This window comes from Alligator sinensis, unplaced genomic scaffold, assembly GCF_000455745.1.
Source record: "Alligator sinensis unplaced genomic scaffold, ASM45574v1 scaffold319_1, whole genome shotgun sequence".
Classification (NCBI taxonomy): domain Eukaryota; kingdom Metazoa; phylum Chordata; order Crocodylia; family Alligatoridae; genus Alligator; species Alligator sinensis.
Window position 1 is genome coordinate 1,166,919 of NW_005842375.1, and position 13,400 is coordinate 1,180,318.

Sequence of the window (13,400 nt, forward strand, 5' to 3'; positions counted from 1 at the left end):
CCGCCCGCGGCTCTGGCACCCATCAGGGCCCACTGTGCTGCCTGCTGGGGCCTCTCACAGCCCCACTGCCCGCCGGGGACCACTGAGGCTCAGCTGCCTGCTGTGCCTCTGCCACCTGCTGCGCACCATGTGGGTCCCGCCGCTCCCTGCAGCTGCCGCTTTCCGCACTGCTCCTCACATCCCCTCTGCCACCGCACCGCTCCATGCCCCCCCCACCGCTCCCCGCATCCACCACTTCCATCCAACCTTGCTTCATTTTCCACTCAGACGAAGGGAGAGGGAACATCTCCAGGGGCACGGGGCCAGAAGCTGCAGAGGCTTCTGGTTGGGGGCTGAGGGCGGGAAGGGGGTAGGGGACTGGGTGGAGCCGAGCTAACCTTGTTGCTCAGCCACAGGCTCCCACTAGGTCCCGCTACCACTGGCCGCATGTCATCTTTGACAGGCAGCCACGGGCAGATATAAATTAATTTTCTAATTTTTTTTAAGGCCCCGCGGGCCGGATAGAATGGGCTGGCGGGCCAGATTCAGCCCACAGGATGTATTTTGCCCACCCCTGATTTAAAGCCATTACTTTGTGTCCTGTTCTCTGGCAAGGGAGAATGGTTGTTTTCCCTCTTCTTTATGGCAACCTTTTAAATACTTGAAAGCTGACATTATGCCTTCCCCCTCATGTTAAACATACCTTTTTCTCTCAGCTTTTTCTTGTTCAGCCCCTTTGTCATTTTTGTGACCTGCCTCTGGACCCTCTCCTGTTTTTCTACATCTTTCTTAAAATGCAGAGCCAAGAACGGTACAGGGTCTTCTAAATTAGAACTAGCTGGGTGAGAAAGACAAGATAGAGGCAAAAACATTGCGTTGTCTCTGTCTTTGACAAATGCTAAGTCTGCAGGTTTTGCAGGACTCTAGGAGGCAACAGTCTGGAGAACTCAAAGAAAGCAGGTTTGGTTCTAGGTACAGGCCATTCACCTGACTCTATAGCCAAGCATTTAAAACATCCCAAACTCTCTTGTGCAAGCAGGAAAAAAAATCCAGTTACAAATATATATACTGAAAACTACAAAATGACGAGCCATCAACTGGATGGGTGTTCTGAAGTCTCCACCCCGTGTGATCCTCAGAGGGTAGGGAGCGCTCGGCTTTGATTTCACAGCTTCCAGTCACCCTCATTTATTTGGGACAGGACATACACACAACAGTCACAGCCACACACCAAAAATCACAGAAGCTGCTCTGTTTATGTCTATAAGCTGGATCCTAATTAACTCCAACAAAGCTACACTGATTTGTGCTGTCACCTGACATGTCCCGGGCCAAGGAGATTCAAGATCAAACTTTACCTCCAGGGCATGGCCAGTCACTGGGCTCCTAGCTCAGATGGCACCCTAAAGAGCTAATCCTCAAGACGGACAACATAAATTCTGGAGAACCACAGCTCTGAGACCTGGACTCAAGTCTTCCTCCACCCCAAGATGCTCAGCTGGTCTCCATGAAAAGACCTGTGAGGCTCTGTTCCCTCCACCTCACACTTGTGCATGCTGCTGGAGCAGACAAGGCAAGGAGTAGAGGGGCACTAATGTGAAATTTAGCCCTGCACCAAAGTGGCCCAACAAAATGCCTATATAGATTTCTACCTACTTTGATGGCTTAAGAGATGACTAGTGCTGGTGCTGGCCCTTTGCACAGCCTTGGCCCTCAGCTGAGATGAATCCACAGCTTTATTCACCTACGGGAAAGATGCCCATTTCCACCAGCAGAGGGCAGAGCCTTTCTTTTGTAAAAGGAGCCACAGGCCCAACCTGTGCTGCCTGCTGGAGTCTCCAGCCCCAGCACACGGCTGAGATTGTGCATTCCCACTCCTCCTCGCTCCAGACGTTCACCTCTAAGTGTGGCTGGGCATTTTCAGACTATTATGTTATTTATAAAAATGCATCCTCTCTCCAGAGCACACAGCAGGCAAAATATAATCCATGAACACTGAATTCACTCAGCACACAGTAAGGAGAGACAAAAGATGGGAAACGGCGAGGGGAGGAAGGGAGGTCTCTAGGGGTTGGTTCTCATTCATGCCAGGACCCTTTCATACTGCCCCATCAGCAAAAAGAGGCCTTAAAGCAAGTGCATCTTGAAAGGGTGCAAAGAGTGAAAATCATAGAAAGGCTTGCATGAGTGAGAATCAGGCTCACAAAGTTGTAATTTGGTGCAAAATGTTTCTTGTTATTCAGGGAGAGAAAATGAAGTAAATGGTTTGGTTTTTCCCCCAAACAGGCCTGACATGTTTGAGAAGAGATTAACAATATTCAATTAGCTCCTCACCCATTGGTGTGAAATGAAAACAGAGGAGGAACACATGAGGAAGAAACAAAGATGGCAGTGAGATACAGAAAAGAAAGGATGTGAGGAATGAGAAAGAAATGAGGAAGACAGCTAAACATAATTGTCAGCAGTTTGTGAAGGGGATATGGGATTTTCAAAATGAAAAGCAAGGGTTAAAAGTGTTATTGCTGATTTCTGAGAGATGGACAATATCACAGCTCTGGCAAATAATATTAAGATGTTTCTAAAAGTGTTTGATTTTAGGATTCTCTTTCTTTTATCTTTTCAAATGAATCTGGGCAAAGGAGTGCATTGACATTCGTGACAGATGGGATGGAAGAATTTTGTTTGGAAAAAAATCTGCCTTTGAGCCACGTGCTTACAGAAATAAGCCATTTAACCACTTTGCTGCATGCTCAGGCCCCAAGTACAGCGCTTTCTCAAATAATTAACGTTCCACTGTGTTCCAAAGCACAACCTGCCTCCTAAAGACAGTCGGCAGCCAAGTTAGAAACCAGCAGAGGAACAGTTAAAATGCCCACCATAAAACAATCTTATTTTGATTGTCTGCTGAGTAAGCTCTAAATCAGCCAAGCACATTGGCTTTGTGTTTTCCAAAAAGGCTATGCTCCTGGTCAGAGACCTTTCTACAGGATGACGCACAGTGCAAAACCTTCCTAATGAAACCCAAGCTAAGGTAATCCACAGAGCCTTCACTGAGGTTTCGGGGCACGCTGCTGAATCTGCTTGGATTTTATTCCAAGTTTCAATCTGAGTCACTGAAAGGTCATACCTCATGGGAATCCCTGTAAATGCAACCTGCGGCCCTTTACACAGCTCTAGGTTAAATGACCAGGCTGAGCCTCATCATTAAGGTCTGGATTTTCTATGGTTGGGTCTGAAACGATCAAGCTGAAACCACACAAAAAGAGGGCTGATCAGGATAAGCAGAGGACCCCTTAATCAGGGATGGATTTGATGGACAGTGCTAAACTGGGACCTGTAACACCAGCTGTAGAACAGAATGCATATTCTCTATCTCAGGGTCTTTCCCCTGCCACCTGTGCTTTGCACTGGCACGCAGCACCTTCCATACTTAACATGGGTTTGGTGACAGCCTCCTGGATTTCACAGCTGTCTTCTGCTCTATCTTTACAGGCAACAGAAAACTGTGCAGGGAGTGCAGTGCTTTCATGTTGCTCATCACCCAGACTTCTCTGGGACAGCTAGAGCTCTCCTTTGCCAGACCAATCATTGAAGGAGTAACCCAGGCACATGCGGCGCTACCTAGCACAAGCTGATATATCATGTTCCACACCCACAGGTCTCACTGTGGTGTGATGGGTTCGGGAGGTTTTACCCTCCGACACAGTGGTCAACACGCTTTGGCAACAGCAGCTGGCAGAAATGTGCCATCCCGCTGTCTCCAAAGTGACCTTCCCTCTCTGACTACATGGCCATCACATTCTACTTGCAATGGAGGCCCAGGACACACACCCCAGAGATCAGAGTTCACAAGCTAGTTTAGGGAGTGGGACCTTAACAAGGGCCCACCTCAGACACACAGACCTGGGGCAGGTCATTGTGTTGTGCCTAAAAGCAGAGATCCAGGGAAGATAATATTGTATCTTGAAAAAAAACAAGGGTTATAGTCATCCTGGAAAGCAGATGCCTGGATGTTCCCCCTTGCAGAGAATAGAGGCATGGGTGGGTGGGGGTCTGGGTCCCCAAAATGAAAAGCTGTGGAAGTTTAGATCTGGTGACACTCTGGATGGCTCAGGCCCACTTCCAGTTGTTTGGAGATATGGATACCTTCTGCTAAAAGACACACCAAGGCAATGGGAACTACCTTTTTTAGGAGGCGTGCCACAAATTAGCCTTGCACCCTCTGCAACTACCACTCTAATCCCCTGTCCCTACCCAATTTGTTTCTCTGCTTTCCGTTCCCAGCCCTGTGCTCCCTGTCTGACCTGCTGCTCTGCTTTCTGCTTCGTGCCTTATCTGTCACCATGCTGCCTGTCCCTTCCCTGATCTCCTGCATGCCACAAACAGAGGCTGCCCATGCAATCTGTGGCACCTGTGCTACAGGTTGGCCACCCCGTTTTGCACCTGAGGATTATTACGCCAGAATCTCACTAGCACAGGGCTCTCCCTGTCTTTGTGCTGACACAGGACTATAGCAGAGGACCAGTCTCCTCTACGGGTGAAAGCACACAGAATGCAGAAGGCAGTAGGGCACCCTTGGTTTTACTCATGGCCTAGCATCATAGTTCTTGCAGCTCTGGCTTCTGGCCCAACATCCCACCAGGCCTCAGCAGATGTGGTGGTAACTCAGCCCTGCCCTCCTCTCCCCTCCCCTTCCCTCTCACTTCCCTTCCCCATAGCAGAGCCTGCCTCAGAAACCATTATCAGTTCTTCCCTTTAGGCAGCCCACATGTTAATGACTCCTCCATGCCTCAGTCGCATGCTGTTTGGCAATTACATTATTTCCCCTCACACACCTCTTTGCAGATGAATCTACAATATAAACCAACAGGGCATCATGTTAGCAGAATACCTGCAATGGGAACGTAAGGAAAAACAACTCCTGTCCGACCTGCAGCAAATAACTGAGGGGACAGGGGCCACGAAGAAAGTTTGAGAATAAGAGAAGGGATGAATTTAAGGACCATTTGCCCTTGTGGTAAAACCAGCTTGAGATGAACTCCCATTGCTGCTGTTTTGACAGCCCAAACACACTCGCTCGCACAATATCTCTGTCTTGTTAAAGGTAATTACAGTTCTTCCCGTGTAATGAGATGGTTTTTAAAGGCCATTCAAAAGAAATTTTCTATAATGAGGTTAAGGGTTTTATGGTGTTATACATCAAGGGAGCTAGTAATTGGTCGGATCCAGGCAACGTCCTGAAGCAGGGAGATAGGAGGTTTCATGAATAATAGGCCAGTGTAGAGTGCAGTCTCCAAAATGTTTTGCCTCTTCGAAAGGAGGGAGAACAAAAAGGAGAAGAAAGGAAGAGGGAGACTGTTTGCAGTTCCCTGCCCCTCTTGCAGTAAAGAGCTGTTTGCTGGTTGTGTTGGGCAGCTCTCACCTGAGGGGTCTGGGGCAGCTAAGAATTTCTGTGCACATGTCTCTCTAGAACCACTGTCTGACTTCCAGTACTGACTCTGGGAGGTGCCTTCATCCACCAGTGGAAATGCCTCTTCCTCCAGCATTCCCTCATTGTGGTGCCGTTTGGTACAACATACTCTGAGCCATTGGCCAGACAGTGGGTAGAGGCCAGGGCTGGGCTGCTCTCTTCAGATTGGAGTTAGAATCAGAGAGGATTCAGAACTGGAGCTGTGCATCTGAGCAATCACTTCTGCACATGTCTAAGCTTTGAGGCTTCAGGTAACACAAAGACTCAGCAAACTGACCAGGCCTTGTATAACCATCCTAATACATTCATTCCAGTTGTGGGACAAGATCACCTCTTGCTTATCAGTCCTCCAGATACACTTCCATACTACAGTGTCCTCCAGACACACTTCCACAGTAGGGTGGTTTGAATCAAATGCAGTCCATATCCAAACCATTCCTGTTCTTATTCAGCTGACCCAAAACTCAATCCCTCCTCAGTCCATCTTTAATAAAAAAACAAACTGAATTTGCACTCAGAGCTTAAACCAAACTTTCTATGAGGATCAGAAATTTTGGATAACTTTTTCTCTAATTGCTCTTCAGTTAACCCAGGTGCTTTTGTCTTCCAATATTTGGGAGCAGGGATCATCATTGTTCAAAAGCATTTACCCCACAGAGCAGTCAGAGGGCTTGCAGCAGTTCCTCACATTCAGAAGACATCATTAGACTCAGATGTCACAAGGTAGGAACTCTGGGTAAATGGATGGACAAGAAATTAAGAGGAGCTATTTTCATTCCATCCCCAAAGTGAAAGTAAGAAATACCAGAAATCTCATCAGAAAACCTCTTCTTTCATGATCTCCAACCCACTTGTACAAACTGAAGAGGTAGTATGGGTTAAGAGATAAGTACCTGAACTTTGGGGTGCTTAAGGGCTTATCTGATTGAAAATGAGCCTCTAAACATATTGAGGTTCACCCAACAGTGATGCTGATGTTGCTGAAGAAGCCGACAAGAGCATATTGCCTCATTAGAATAAGATGCTCTTTGCATTATGCTTCCCTTTCTGCTGTATGGATTACTAGCTTGTGTAGTTAGGCAGATGACTGAAACGCAAGCCTCTCTAATAAAACCTTAACTTTTACTTAAGATGTCAGCTCAACCTTTTGTAAGGTGGGGCTGGAGCTGAACTCGTTCAAAGTTGGTGTTTTGCTTTAGTCTGTAGTGTACAGACCCTGAACTCATGTCAAGTAGCTGAAATCTGTGGAGCTATGCCAATTTACTATCCCAGAGGACACCATGGACACCAGCTTTGAAGTTCTTCTCTGAACATTTTGGAGTGCTAGGACCACCATCAGGCTGCTGCGGAGACCTAGCCCTTCACCCATAATCTAAGCAGTCCATTCCTTCCAGAGTAGAAACCAAAAACACTCACAAGTCACTTGCCCCATCTCACACTAGGCACTCTCCTTTCTCTTCTTTCATCGGTCTCTCAACTCACTTGGTTTCCCTATTCAGTCCTATTGTCCCCCCCACTTGGTTGAAGGAGTCACAACATTTGCTCACCCCTGCTAAGGGGTCATATCAACACTCTTTTGTTCCTTTCCTTCTAGGAGAGGGTGCTATATCCAAACACAGCACGAGGAGGGGGGAACGACACACAAGTGCCAGAACCCACTACTAGCAGCACGCATCCTTGAGAACACTAATTTAGGTTGTGTACCTTCCTAATGCAAAACTACCCAGCTACTTTTATTTTCAGGCCTCTAGACCTATGCACTCCCATCCATCCTGGTTGGCCTCCAACTTGTGGCAGAGCCCTGACTCCAGATCTGCCATCCTTGGAGCGTTCCTTGTTAGCCACATGACTCTCTGAATCACAGACAGCTCTGACTGTCCTAGCAGGCCAGCTTGATGACACAGACCTTTGTCATCCATCCCCTAAACCTGAGGAGGTGGTGCAAGGCGCCACCAGTGCAGCTGAGCCCTGACCCCTCATCCTAGTTCATCCTACAATAACCTATTTAGACGACACACTTTTTGGCACTGAGACTTCTATGGGGTACAGGTAGCGGCAACTGCAATGAGGATCCAACCTCTATTGCAACTTCAAGATGTTCTTCTACCGTATTATGATTTCACATGTTAAATTTAAATGAAAATTACAAAGCTGTTGGACCTGCCCTACTCCCCTGCGTAGCGCTCCAACCCTCTATCCAAGATGGAGGGAAAAGGTTCAGTGCCCATAAGGTCAGGCAGTTTGAACAAATTTTCCTCAGGAAGCAGAAGGAGTAACCCTTCCCAACAGAGCTACTTGTGTAAATAACCAGGGTGAGTAGGTGTCACTCAGGCCTGCAACATTCAAGACCCTCGCTACATTGCACAGTTTGGAGACCAGTGTGGGGTCCTGCTGGTCAGGACGGAGGTACAACGAGACAAGTTCATAGGGGTGTATGCAGGGGAGGGTGGCAGGCTATAACAGTGAAAGCAGTGAGGGAGGGAAGCAAGGAGAACTCTTTAGCCAACAACATCACAGCTTTCTGCTTTCATGAGCATAACACTAAGAAAAATCCCGTTGTGAATCCTAGATTACAGTTTGCACTAAATGTCTTTGTCAGGTTCCATTCGTGGTTAGGCAACACACATTATCCACCTTCTTCTGTCTGAGAAGCTGCATTTAATATCACAGCTATTTATGTTTTTTAAAGACCAATTAAATATTAAAGGCGTTTATCAAGGTTTAACGCTGCAGAGAGCTGAGCAGCTCAGATGTCAGTGACGCTGCCGTGTGGTTTGGGGGGGGGAGGCAGAGCCTAGAGCAGGGTTCGGCGGGAGGCACGCATTTGTGGATTGCCATGTGTTGCTTTGTTATGCACACCTGTGCCAGCCACCTCATTAAACAGAGTGAGACAGGGAAGTGGATGGCTCAGAGGATTGGGAAATGGGATACAAAACCTTTTAGCTCTAGGTCACTGCTTCAAATCTGGCCCAGGGAAGTTACCACAGAAGAGATGGCTCTTCTGTGGCCTTTGTGAACTATACCAATGGTCTCAGGCCAGTTTTCAGCAGATAGATGTCCAAAACACAGGTGTTAGCATTGCACAGTCTCGCTGATATTGGCAGCCTCACCAGGAGGACTGGTGGCAGAATAGGCCATGGAGAGTGAATTAGTTCCTCTCCCTTGGAGGTCACTACTCTGGGTGAGGAGTGAGGGAGGTTGCTGGGATAGTGTGAGAGGAAGCTGGCTTGGCCATAGCCTGTGCTGCACCTACTGTACGTGAACAAAGGCTGGTACCCTCTCTGTATCACTCTGGCACCCCTCACTGGCACTAAAATAATTTCAAACACACACATTGACAAATTATCTTGCAGGAAGACAGGACTAGAAATGGGACCTGAGCTCTCAGCATTTGCTTGTGAGGGCACTGGTACTAAAAGGACTAGCTCCGGTCACCACAGCCAGCAGAGATGTACTACCCACAACAGCTTGGTGTGAAAACACAGAGATGGCGCTAAAAAAAACACCTCCTCCCAAAAATGGGCAACAAATGAGCAAATGCACTTCTGGTGAGAGACAATCACTTCTAATCAGGCTATCAATGCTCAACATTTTCAAAAGCAACAGAGGAATCAAGGAGCCGGGGTATACCCTGGTGTCCTGTCAGAGAGGAGATGGGCAGTCTGTGTTTGACTGGGACTGTCAAGAAGGTTCTTTGCAAACGTATGGTCTCCCCTCCAAGAGAAAAAGGGGTGGGAGGGGAGACAACGCCCAAGGAGCTACAGTGTTTTGAATCAGGCCACAGAGAAAGTCAGTAATACAGTAGCACAATGTGAGTGTCTCCATGTTTAAGGCTCCTAAAACCTGGCTCAGAAAGCCTGCAGTCATTACTGCCTGTATTTCAATATTATGTTCCAACAGCAATACACAGAATGCTTCCCAACTGGGCTGACCCGGAATATGACAATGCATTTCATGGTCCTAATCTACACTGCAACACTGTAAACAAGTGAGTGTCCCGGGGCTGGTCTGAATGTAGGCCCACTCATCTGTTTCTGGGCAAACCACCCGCCTACCTTGCTTACCACACCTTGTTGTTACATGATCATATGATGTCACTAAGGCAGGAGGCTGCCCATTTACTCGCCCTGGCAACAAGTGCTTTACACACAACTCCAACCTACCCTTATGGTGTCCCATGCCTCACAGATGTTTCTCCAGCTGGCTAGCACTGGGACCCAAGCTCCGGAGTCTTATGTGGGACCCTCACTCCTCACAAGAGCTCGTGGTCCCAGCGTCCTCACGCTGGGTTCTTACATATTCTTATTCTGGGCTCCAAGCCTTATCCTGGGCCTCCAAGCCTGCACCTTGGGCCTCCAAGCTCCACCCTTGGCTCCAGGCCCCATGCTGGGCTCCAAGTCCCACATACTGGGCCTCCAAGTCTGCACACTGGGTCTACAAGCCCCACCTCGGGCCTTCAAGCCTGCACCATGGGACCCGGGCTCCAAGCCCTGTCCGTGCCCCCTGGGCTACCATAACCTCAGGGCTCACGGTGAATTTGGGTGCTGGTCCAGGTCCCTTCACCGACCTGGGTCCTGCCTCAGGACTCCCGTGACTCTGGGCTACCCCTGCTTGCTCTCATACCCACCAGGGATGTGGGGCTGGGGTCAGAAGGCACCCCATGCTTGGCTTTCACCAGGGCGGTAACTGGCCTGGTACTTCTGGGGCACTGTCCTGCCACAGACAGTCCCACCAAGCCATCCGTCCCCGGAAGGGTGCAGTTTCTGGTCATGCCCAGGACCATGGGGTCTCCTCCTTCCTCACAGCCCCAGCTCTTACCTCCAACTGTTGTGAGCAGTACTGCCAACCAGGTAGTGTTCTCCAACTGGCTGGCAGCAGACTGCTGGCTTGACAGTGAAGGACCAGCCCTTCTATACAATGTCTGGATCCTTTTCCCCAATAACGCAGCCCTGCCTATTTGGGGCTGCAGGCAGCTGAAGACTGCCTTGCTGCTGCTGCTTAGGCTGTTGCAAGTAACAGAGCACCCTGTGCTCTGTTACAAACACATCTTGACTTTTTCCCCTCCCCACATAACTTTACAAATTTCCATTAAGGTAGACCTTAATTTAGGGGAGAAGACTTCTTGGTATTAATTCTCTCTGTCCCAAAAAATGTTAAAATTAAGAAGAACGTGGCCCAGTTTTTCTCTATCCCAGTTTCAAATTATATTTTCACCATACATGCTCAACATGTCTCTTCCAGAAGGCCTATTACTTTTAATACGTTTGTTCCCTAGGCAATCAATTTGCCTCCTCAGTGCTTTAGTATCCATGATCCTCTCAGAGTATCCTTGGGGCCATCACACATTCGTCCTGTTTCTTCAGCTTTACTCCAAGCCCCCTGGCATCACAGCCTTATTATTGGTTTGCCCATTGTAGCCTGGATAATCTCCAGCCCACTCTTCCCAAAACCATTCGTGTTTATATTAAACAGATCCAGCACTGCTGAATGACTCAGATCCGTACTGCCAAACCTGAAGGGCATGACGTATTGCCAAAGATGGTGGCAGGGTCAGCTTGTAGAAGAGGAAGAGCAAGAAGCTTCCATCTGCAGTGGAGCTTTTTATTGTTTAACTAGAGACATGGTGAATGTTACCGGACTGATCCCCTTGGAATATGAATCCATCTATTTATTCCTAGGATCTTTGTTCCACAAAAACCTAAGCAGATGGACAGATGGCAAGCACATTCAGTGTGTCTGGAGGATGTCTGAGCCTCTACAAGGTACCCTCAGTGAACAGTGAGATTTCTTTGCATCTCCCTTCCTGACCATTCAGTATGATGAAACAAAGACCGCTACACTCTCCCCCAAGTCAGGAGAGTGACCTATGGGCCTAACCTTTCCACCCACTTTCTGCTACATGGTGCTGGTACATGTGACCTCACACAGCACAACAGGGAGGAAGTGTACAGGCCCCTGCTCAGTCAGTTTAGGTGAAGGAATGGTCCATGACCCTCTGTAGATGGAGAAAGGGCAAATGATTTACTTCCTACCCATCCGCCTGCAGCCCCCCACACCCTGGATTACAGGTTAGACTAGGCATGGTTCCAGTCCCAATCCTGGGGGTGATGGGAAACTTCCTGATTCAAGAGCTGGGCTAATCTGTCTCTGTTCCCAGACTGAGACTCCATGATTCCCCCAGGTGGAGAACGCCAATGTTTATTGTCTGGCCCGGTGTGAAGAGGGCAGTGCAATGCTGTGTGTTAAGCTTTGTGATGGATTCACAGGCCCCATAGAGGCATAATGAAGTAGTAGCCACATGGGGCACTCATAGGAACACATGTACTGTACAACGGCTCACTGCCTGCCTGAGAGAGGACACCACTCATTCCTGTGCCTCTACTCTATAGCCAGTTGCACAGCCATGTGCCCAGAGCCCCCTGCTGCCTGCTCTCTGCACATCTCCAATAATGACAAGTCCTTCAATGCATGGCCATGGGGGCAGACAAGCTCCACTTGTTGCCGGGTGTGGTCTGGAACGGGGCACTCCTCCCTCATCACTCCATTTGTGCTCCCTCCTTGGGCCCTCCCTCTTTTAGCTCCCCTGTTCCTGGCTGAGGAAGGAGGTACACTATTTCTGCCAGGCAGAGCCCATCAGCATCGTTCTTCATGTAATTTCCATAAGGTAGAGGTGGCCAACCTGTGGTCTGCTTGCCGCAAGTGACTTGAGCAACCTCTGTGGGGGAACGTGGCAGACTGGGGAGGGAGCAGGAAACACAGTGGCAGGGAGGGCGGGGAGCAGAAAGCAGAGCAGCTGATCGGGCAGGGGAAGGGGATGGAGTGGCACTTGGGACGGGTGTGGGAGCTTAATTTGTGGCACATCTGCCAAAAAGGTTGGCTTTCACTGCTATACTGTCTCTACTCCCCTTTCAAGACCTCAGTGCAGGAGTTTCCCCAAATGCTCCTCTCCAGGCCCCTGGTCAGCCCCACACAAGCTCCTCACCCCAAAGAGCTCTGCTGGGCCTGTCCTCCTTCTACATCTTTCCTGCATGTGTCAGGGCAGGGGTGGGCAATAATTTTGGCTGGAGGGACGCTTAATGAGTTTTGGCAAGCTGTCAAGGGTTGCATGGGTAACCCCGCCCCTTGACAGGTGCTCCGCCCCCAAGTCGCCATCTTGGGATCAGACGTCCCACCCCCTAACCCCTAACCTTTGCCACCAGAAGTCCCTCCCATTGCCCCCGAAGTATTCCTTTCCCCAAAGGGGTTGTCATCTTGGAACCGGAAAAAACCCAAATTATATTCTAAATATCAAACATCTACTACAACATACATGAATTTGATTTCAAAAAATATTTTTGTCCTGATTCACATGTGTTTGCTTAGTGTACGTAGAGTTGGTTGTTTAATAGCATAAAATAAAATCTTACTTTTGTATATTGTGGGGGAGTACAGGTGGTATGGGTGGGCGGGTACAAGTTTGTGGGGGGCTGTGAGCGTGTTTGTATGGGTATGTGTGTAGGCAGGGATGTGTGGGGGGGTTAGGGGGTGGATAGGTGTGGGTATGGGGGTGTGGGTGTGTGTATGTGTGGTGGGGGAGCATGTGGGTGTGTGTGTGGATATGTGGAGTGTGGGTAGGTATGGGGTTTGTGGGAGGCTGTGCGTGTATGGGGGGAGGGTGACTGGAGTGTGTCAGGGGATATGGGATGTGCATGGTGGTGCGAGGGGGGATGTGGGTACATGTGTATGGTGGACTATGCATGTGGGACCCCCTTACAAACACGTGCCCCCACACATGCCCCCTCCCTCATTTCGCACAGCCCCTGAAGTCTGGGGGCGCTCACGGGCCACAGCAGAAAATGGGTCAGAGGCGGCCCAGCTCCATACAGCCCCTACCAACCCAGGCTCTGCACTCCTACCGCCCTGCCCTTGGCACCCACCGGCCCTGGCACCGCGGCACCAGCATAGGTCCTGT

At 49.2% G+C, this 13,400-nt stretch overlaps 1 protein-coding gene across 3 annotated transcripts in view; it reads right to left on the reverse strand.

Moving 5' to 3' along the window:
* Positions 1–13,400, reverse strand: part of LINGO1 (leucine rich repeat and Ig domain containing 1) — a 285,485-nt gene that overhangs the window by 206,072 nt on the left and 66,013 nt on the right. The window contains exon 1 of one of the 3 annotated variants that reach the window (XM_006029388.3): positions 247–266. The exons of the other annotated variants lie outside the window; for them this stretch is intronic. The gene's annotated coding sequence lies outside the window, so the exon portion shown is untranslated. Of the gene's footprint in view, positions 1–246; positions 267–13,400 lie in introns of those variants that run through there. 3 annotated transcript variants of the gene reach the window in all.